The following is a 9065-nucleotide window of genomic DNA, read 5'->3' as shown; positions in this document are numbered from 1 at the left end:
GCTTTTTTTTTTCTGCTTATGTGGTGCTGAGGAATCAAACCCAGGGCCTCATGCATGCAAGGCAAGTGCTCTACCACTGAGCCACCTTCCCAGTCCCTTTCCCCTTATCTTTAACCTCTCTCGTCAGTAGCTTCTTTTCCTTTTTCTTGGTCCAAGACTGAGATTTGAACCTGATACTTTTACTCACTGGCTAGCACTTTACCAACAAAGCCATGCCTCCAACCCCACCAGTAGTTCCTTACCTTCAATTTATAGTCACTATCAAAACTCTAAAATATTCTTTTCTCTCATTCCATTTTAAACTTTTTGTTTTGTTTTGCTTGTGTCTGTACTAGGGCTTGAGCTGAGGGCCAGGGTGCTAACCCTCGGCTTTTTTCACTCAAGGCCGGTGCTCTATCACTTGAAACACAACCCTACTTCTGACTTTTTGCTAGTTAATTGGAGATAAGAGACTCACAGATTTTCCTACCTGGGCGGCTTCAAACTGACATCCTCAGATCTCAGCCTCCTGAGAAGCTAGGATTACAGGTGTTCCTGGCCACTTCAAACTATTGAACCTGTTCTCATTCACTTCACAGGGTTACTTATTACATTTTATCATATCTGATTTTTACAACACCCTGAGAGATTTCAGAAGAAACTTGTAACTAGTTCAAGATTACACCATTTATGAGTCATAGACAAGCTCCATTCCACTTTAAATACTGTTCACAGGTCCACCCAGGATACTGCTCCCCTTAAGACTGCGCATGCTTCAACAGTGTCACCATGTCACCTCAGGCAGCTGTGGCCTCTCAACAGCTGTCTTTGATTCTCTCTCTCTCTCTGTCTCCCTCGCTCTCGGCTTTTTCACTCAAGGCTAGGCTGGCACTTTACTACTTGAGCCATACCTCCACTTCCAGCATTTTGCTGGTTACTTGGAAATAAGTCTCTCAGATTTGTCTGCCAGGGTAGGCTTCAAACATGATCTCAGATCTCAGTCTCCTGATAAGCTAGGATTCTGTAATCAGCTCCTTGTCCTTCCAGTTTTTGTTATTGTTTTTGCCATTGTCTCTTCTAGTCCTAGCATCCCATGCATTCTTCTATTGGCATGTGCCTTCACAGACCACCTCCAGTGAGAACTTACTTCTCCCAGAACTCTTAGGCTGGTGTTGGAGGCAGGAGACTTCAGGCATAGAGGGAGAAGATTTTGCTGTTGGGAAGGAGAATGGGCAGAGGTTTTAAGGTAGCACCAGGTACCCAGGATTCCCAGGGTAGCAAAGAGGGAAGCCATACAAGGTCTAGACTACTAGGCTGGGAGTTTACCTTATACCTCCATCCACTATAGAGGGTAGAATTTATCACCTAAATCAGGACCTTTTAGTGAAAGGAAGCACTAACGGTAATTACATAAGACTGCCCAGCATAACTGGAGCTGTGGTCTTCTGACTATGTAACAAAGCTAATCCAAGATGACATATCTTGCTAGGTACAATTAGTCTGGAGGCTATGTATAAGATGGATACAGACAAATCTTCAGTTCCTTGCACTAGAAAAGAAGGAGAGAAAGTTGTACATTGTGGTTCACACCTATAAATTGCAGCCACTTGGGAGGTGAAGATGGGGAGAATCAAAGTTTGAAGCCAGCTCAGGCAAAAGTTAGAAAGGCACCCTCTCATCAGTGGGAGGCCATAGGTAGGGGGATGAAGGTCTGAAGATAGACTTAGACAGAAATGTCAAGACCCTACTTGAAAAATAACCAAAGCACAAAGGTCTGGGAGCGTGGCTCAAGTGGTAAAGCACCTGTCTAGCAAGTGAAAGTCCTTGAGTTCATACCCCAGAACCTCCACCATTACCAGCAGCAACAACAACCAAAACAAAGGGGGTTAAGATGTAGAGAAATTTTGAGAGGAGGAGCAAATATTAGAACAGCTACTGTGAGGAATGGACCCAGTTAAAAGACTACTTTAAAGAAGCTTAGATGTAGTAGTGTTAAGAGAGCTTGCCTCAAATTTATGAGGGCTGTGTTCAGTCCTCAGCACTGGAAGGGGAAAGATTTCTAGAGCAATCTAAGGGCTCAGTGGGAGTTGAAAAGCAAATATTCATAGCACTGCAAGTCAGCCCTGATTTCCCACCCTCAATTCCAACATCTCTCTCCTCCCCCCCCCACACACACAATGCAGGTTTTAGAACATGGAATGGCTGGAGATTAGAGACTTCCAGGGTAGGGATAAAAAAGGACCAGGGTGACAGGACTGTGAGGGCACTAGTGAGAGGGACTGAAGTGATCTGATCATAAATCCAGGCTGAGCAGATAGAGGCACAGATGTGCAGAATGGGAACTGAGTGGGGACCAAAGCCAGGATTCTTACAGGATAAGGCCAGAATAGGGGGAAGGGCTGCCAGCCAAACACAGGTGGAGATGGAGTACGAGGTGAGAGAGGTGAAAGGTAGGCCAGGATTGTAACCGCAAAATAGAGAACATGGACTCAAGAGTTCAGAAAAGTTCAGGTCTGGGTGGTGGTAAGCCCCAAGGCCTGGCTCTCGGAGAAGAGATAAAGAGAAGCCAGGACAGGGGACATTGTCCACGGTGACAGGCAAGAGTAGAGGTCATTATAGTAGAATGTTGGACTGAAAACAAGAGTCAGAGTCCAGGGCTGGGAAGGTGGCTCAGTGGTAGAGTGCTTGCCTTGCATGCCTGAGGCCCTGGGTTCGATTCCTCAGCACCACATAAGAAAAAAGAAAAAAGCCGGAAGTGGGCTGTGGCTCAAGTGGTAGAGTGCTAGCCTTGAGCTGAAGAGCTGAGGGACAGCAATCAGGCCCAGAGTTCAGGCCCCACGACCGGACCCAAAAAAAAAAAAAAAAAAAGAATGTGGAATGAGGGAAAAAGATCTGTTTTTACATAAGGATGGTACCAGATTAAATAACAGAGAAACTCTACTTTAGAAGAGATATTTCTACTTCAGCAAAGTTGTAATTTAGAAGAACCTTAACACAAACGAGGAGCTATTTACAAACAGAACAAGTTGTATTGGTTTTTTTTTTAAAGAAAGAAAAATAAACTAAGAATAAAAGTTATTTAGCTACAAACAGATACCTGAGCCCTGAGAACAGGTTACACAACACCATGAACATACTATTCAGACATGTGAAGAGCAAAGGTCAAGAACAAGGAACACATCACGTCAGCAGGTTTATTTATTGCAGGGACACCGAACAGGAAAAGGTCCTAGGCAGATTAAAAAGTGATCTGCTCAAGTAACAGGAAAATCAGTGCAAAGGCTGTAATGGAATCGAAGTTCTCAGATTACAAATAAGTTCTTAGAACTTGGTCCCATTACACCCTTTATATGAAATGGCCACTGCAGGCCAATTCTTAGAGTAAGTAGTTTGCCCAACTGGGGAAGGGAACTAAGGAGTGACTGTGGATCAGGCTGGATTGCTTTTTTGAGGTAATGAAGATATTTTGTAATTAGTTACAGCATTGAAACTGAAAACATTTGAACACTTCATGTATGTGTATGTGTGTGCAAATGCTGGGGCTAGAACTCAGGGCCTGGGCACTGTCCCTGAGCCTTTTTGCTCAAGTCTAGTGCTCTATGACTTGAACCACAGCTCCATTTCCTCTTTTGGTGGCTAACTGGAGATAAGAGTCTCATGGACTTTCCTGCCTGGCTGGCTAGGATTACAGGTGTGAGCAACCAGAATCTACCTTCCAGTTAATTTCTTGTAGTGAAATTTCTCTATCTGATATGAAGGAAACTATTCTTTCCTTTTCTGGAGAATCAGTGATAGTATATTAATATTTGATGTGAAATCAGAATGCCATTAAAACTTTTTTTGTACTAAAAGTTGTTACTATTAAGTTGAGTGTGATGACACACACCCAGTAATCTTAGTATTCAGGAGACAGAGGCAGAAGTATAAAGAGTTTAAAGCCCTTGCCCATGTAATTGTAACCCCTCTGTACGGTATGTTCACAATTTAAAAAGAAAAAAAAAAGAGTTTAAAGCCAACACAGGCTACATAGTAAGACTCTAAGCCCTACTGCTCCCCAAAAATGTAATACATTATTTTGCAAATTGGCATTTAAAATCTTATATTTTCCTGGGATGTCAGTGGATCATGCAAGTAATCCTATCGACTCAAAAGGCTGAGATTTGGAGGATCAAGGTTCAAAGCCAGCTCAGACAGAAGACTTTTTTTTCTTTTGTCAGTCATGGGGCTTGAACTCTGGGCCTGGGCACTGTCCTTGCGCTCTTCAGCTCAAGGCAAGCGCTCTACCGCTTAAGCCACAGCGCCACTTCCCAGAAAACTTTTTGAGACTCCAACATAAGCAGTAAAAAGCAAAGCTAGAAGTGTGGCTCAAATGGTAGAGTGCTAGCTGAGCAAGCAAGCGAAGCAAGCATGAGGCCCTCACTACAAAAAACTGTAGGCTTCTAGGCTTACCATTTTAAAAAATGAACAAATTCTACAAGATCAGCATTCTATCTGTAAGCTTAATTTATGAATCCTCCTAAATTTAAATAGTATTAGAAACACAAAGAAGGCCAAGGTCTGCTGAACCATAACCTATATATAGAATGTTTCAAAACCATACTGGCTTTATAATTTTTCTCTCCTATAACTGCTGGATTTTTTTCTATAGCCTTTAAAGTTTTGAAACTAGAGTACAAATAAACCTTATCTAGTCACCCTCCACAAAAAAAATGACAATTACAAGTTAACTCAACTTTTAGCCTCATTCAAGAAATCAAAAACACAAGTTTCCTTTAGAAGTGACACTCAAGTGAAGGAATATTAGGACCGTGACAAATATAGCTTTCTTTCCAGAGTATGAAAAGCAACAAAACAAACAAAAAAACCTCAAAGTAACAACACCAAAAACTATATTAAAAGAAGGTTGGCCAGGCACGGTGGCGTATGCACAGTAATTCCAGCATTCAGAAGGCCAGCCTGGGCTATATGGCAGGATCATCTATAAAACAAAACAAAATGCTGCAGATGTAGTTCAGTAGTAATGCACTTGCCTAGCCTGTGTTAGGCTCAGAGACAATGCACTACTCTGAAACAACAAAACATAATATTTGCCTGGCATAGTAGTACTCACTTGTAATCCCAGCACTTGGATGGCTGAGGTAGGATGTTGGAGAGTTTGAGATCAGCCTGGGTTGCACAAGTAAGACCCTATCTCAAAAAAGCAAAACAAAACAAAACAAAAAACTATAAGCAGTGGTGCTCAATTTACACTGTGTTGAAAATGAACTATAAAACTTGTAGAGGGGAATGGGAGGGAAAAACAGAGAGCGAGGGAAGGGGTGACAAAGTCAAAAAGAAATGTATTCATATGTACTGACATGTAACTGTAATCTCTCTGTATATCACCTCTATAATAATAATTTTTTATTGTGAAAATACTGTACAGAGGGGTTACAATTACATGGGCAAGATAATGAGTACATTTCTTATCAAGCATTGTAGCCTCCTTCTTTGTTTTCCCTTCCCATCCTCCCCCCCAATAATATTTTTTTTTTAAAGACAGGTGCTGGCAGCTCATGCCTGTAATCCTAGGTACTCAGGAGGCTAAGATCTGAGGATCATGGTGCAAAGCCAGCCCACGCAGGAAAGTCTGTGAGACTCTTCTCTCCAATAAACTACCAGAAACTAGAAGTGGGGCTGTGATTCAAAGTGGTAGAACACTAACTAGCCTTGAGCAAAAGAGTTCAGGAACAGTGCCCAGGCCCTGAGTTCAAGCCTGGTAGCTGACAAAAAAAAAACAAAAACCACAGCCAGGAGCAGGTAGCTACTCATGAGAATGAGATCTGAGGATCCTGGTTCAAAGCCAGCCCAGGCAGAAATCCATGAAACTCTTCAATTAAGCACCAAAAAGCCAAAAGTGGAGCGGTGGCTCAAGCTAGACTTGAACACAAAAGCTCAGAGACAGCATCCAATCCTGTTCAAGCCCCTGAATTGGTACAAACACACACAAAGACATAACTACTCCCCCACACACACAGACACATACACACACACAAAAAGAAAACATAGGTTGTTTTGAGACTGAGTATTAAACCTGAACTTGTGTACTGAACTAAGAATATCAAAATCACTTGATGACTAATACAATCCTCAAAACATTTGAGTGCTGGATTTATAGACATATGTTTCAAAAACTATACACAAGCAAGAGAAACTTTTCAATACTGTGATTTAAAAATTAATTGCTTAAGAGCCAGGTGCTGGTGGCTCATGCCTGTAATCCTAGCTACACAAGAGGCTGAGAGCTGTGGATCACAGTTCAAAGCCACTCTGGGAAGGAAAGTCCGGGAGACTCTTATCCCCAATTAACCACCAGAAAACCAGAAGTGGTGCTGTGGCTCAAGTGGTAGAGTGTTCACTTTGAGCTGAAGAGCTCAGGGGCAAGTGCCCAGGCCCAGAGTTCAAGCCCCACAACTGACCAAAAAAAAATTATTTGCCTAAAAAATTACCTGCTCAGTAATGTTTTCTCAGGGAAAAATTTATATGAGTTCAGCCAACTGTGTACTTAAAGAAGGGAGTGGAGAAATGAATCATGACTATTGAATTCTAGTGTGTAAGCTTGGAATGATGTGGCAGTGATTTCTATTTCTGATAGACTAATCTGTTGTGTCATGTCTTGCTTGAATTTTTTTTTTCTTTGTCAGTCATGGGCTTGAACTCTGGGCTTGGGTGCTGACCCCACGCTGTTCAACTCAAGGCAAGCACTCTATCACTTGAGCCACAGTGCCCCTTCCAGTTTTCTAGTGGTTTATTGGAGATACGAGTCTCAGACAAGCTTTGAACTGTGATCCTCAGATTTCAGCCTCCTGAGTAGCTAGGATTACAGGCATGAGCCACCGGTGTCTGGCTGCTTGAATTTTTATTCAAGCACAATATTGCAAGGCAAAAGAAGGTTAAAATGCACTTTTTTTTTTTTTTTGCCAGTCCTGGGCTTGAATTCAGGGTCTGGGTACTGTGCTGGAGCTTCTTTTGCTCAAGGCTAACACTCTACCACCTGAGCCACAGCACCACTTCTGGCTTTTTCTCTTTATGTGGTACTGAGGTATTGAACCCAGGGCTTCATGCATACTAGGCAAGCCCCCTACCAGTCCAAAATGCACTTCTTATGGTATTGGGGACTGAATTCAGGGCTTCTCACTTGGGTTTTTACTACTTGAGCTGGTGAACTAGAGATAAGAGTTTCTTGGATTTGTCTGCCCTGTGGGGCTTCAAACCCTGATCCTCAGATCTCAGCCTCTTGAGTAACTAGGATTACAGGTGTGAGCCACCAGTGCCCAATTAAAATGCATTTAAGCTGTTTAAAAATGAAGACGGCACTTTTATTTTATATAAACTCAGAAAATACCAATGAAGTACCTCCAAATTTTAACACTGTTTTCTCCTTGAGTCTGGGTCCTGCTACTAGCTCAAGCTGGCCTCAAATTCTGGGCCCAAGTGATTGATTTCCCTTACCCCGCCCCCAGCCCCAAGCTCCAGCCTCCTGAGTAGGTGGAACTAGTCACACTGTTGGGTAGGTGTTACCTTAAAATTTTTTAAAGTTTGAAATATTCTAGCCACAAACACAAATCTACTGAAAAAGAACAATGAAAGGCACACGTTGCTCTACCATGACCCCCCTAGTTAAGTGACAAATTTGACAAATTGTAAACCTCTCTTAATTCATCGTCTGTAAAAACAGATGTACTGTGGTGCTTCCGGAGTAGGGCCTGAACACTCCCGTCACAATTTTCTCCTTTCCTTCTATCATTTGCTTCGGCTCGACTTTTTACTCTCAATCAAAACTGTAACTGAACCGTGAGTCTTCTCCGAAGTAAGACTACTTGGCAACATGAAGCTTGATGTATGAACATGCAAATATAAACAAGAGTAGGTTTGATTTTTTTTCCTACCCACTGGACCCAATATTAAAAAGAGACAAAAAAAAAAAAAAGCTTTTCCAGTGAAATCTATTTCTTGGTTTTTCAAACACATTTTCATCTTGTTGGGAAATCCTGAACTTTGTAAATCCTTAATGTCCCGCCCCCCCCACCCCCCACCCTCTCACCAGCAGGGTTATCATTGATCTCCCGCCCCCCTCACCGAGCTACCCACTCCGTCTTGAGCTATTTAGGAAGGGACTTCGGCCTACCCTCCACTGGGGGGGACACAGCTTGCACGCAAGCAAGCCCCGCATCGAAGCCCGTCCAGCTGTCAACGATCGCCGCCGCCTCCACTTTAGCCAAGTGGGGGAAACTGAGGCCCGGGGGCAGGAGGAAGCTGGCTGGCGACCCCTTCCTGAAGTCACTGCGCCCGAGGGGGCGGCAGGTCGGGCCCCCCGCGCGGACCCCCCCCTTCCCACGTCCCCCCCCACCCCACCCCGCCTCGCGCCGCCTCATTCCAGGGCGGAAAAACAGACGCCTCCCCCCCCTTCCTCTGGAGGCTCCGACGGCCCCCCAAAAGTGCGCTTTCCCCGAGATCCTGCGCCTGACGCCTGCCAACCTCCACCGAAGGAAGGGCTGCCCCACCCACCTGCCACCGGAGCGGACGCGTTTCTCGGCTCGGCGTGGGCCCCACAGCCTCGGAGACCGAACTGCAAAAGCGCGATGGCTGCCGCGGCCCCAGCTCGTCCGGCAGCTCCTTCCGGGCCCGCGGGTGCCTCACTGACGACGGTCCGCGGGCCCGCAGCGACCGCGCGCGCTCGGTTCCGCCTCCTCGAGGACCAGCCACCAATCCCCGGGCCGAGCGCGCCCCGCCCGCCCGCTGGAGGAGGGGGGGGCGGGGGCGGGGAGGAGCTCCCTCTGCCACCTTGAGAGGCTTTCCCAGCCTTCTCACAAGAAAAAAATAGCTCTTGACGTCTGTCTGTCTCTTACTCTCCTATCCACCCCTTTTTTTTTTGGGGGGGGTAGGGGGAGTAGGGAAGCAGGTGTAAGGAGAGGGACTAGTTATATCCTCTTTGGGTGGTCTCGAACCCCTGAAACTCCTGCCTCTACATCCTGAGTTGCTGAGATTTGCAGGTGCATGCTACCTGTGCCCGCATCTTCCCATGTGCTTCCCCCCGCCCTTAAATG

General features: G+C 44.9%; 1 protein-coding gene across 2 annotated transcripts in view; it reads right to left on the bottom strand.

Annotated features, from left to right (window-relative positions):
* The window catches only part of Sar1b (secretion associated, Ras related GTPase 1B), a 21488-nt gene extending 12832 nt beyond the window's left edge, over positions 1 to 8656 (bottom strand). Inside the window, exon 1 of one of the 2 annotated variants that reach the window (XM_013031012.1) lies at positions 8527 to 8656. The gene's annotated coding sequence lies outside the window, so the exon portion shown is untranslated. Of the gene's footprint in view, positions 1 to 5089; positions 5140 to 8526 lie in introns of those variants that run through there. The other variant, XM_013031013.1, reaches the window with a different exon arrangement.
* Positions 8657 to 9065: the final 409 nt, after the last annotated feature.

This window comes from Dipodomys ordii, unplaced genomic scaffold (assembly GCF_000151885.1).
Source record: "Dipodomys ordii isolate 6190 unplaced genomic scaffold, Dord_2.0 Scaffold135, whole genome shotgun sequence".
Taxonomy (NCBI): Eukaryota; Metazoa; Chordata; class Mammalia; order Rodentia; family Heteromyidae; genus Dipodomys; species Dipodomys ordii.
This window is presented reverse-complemented; position numbering and strand designations above follow the sequence as displayed.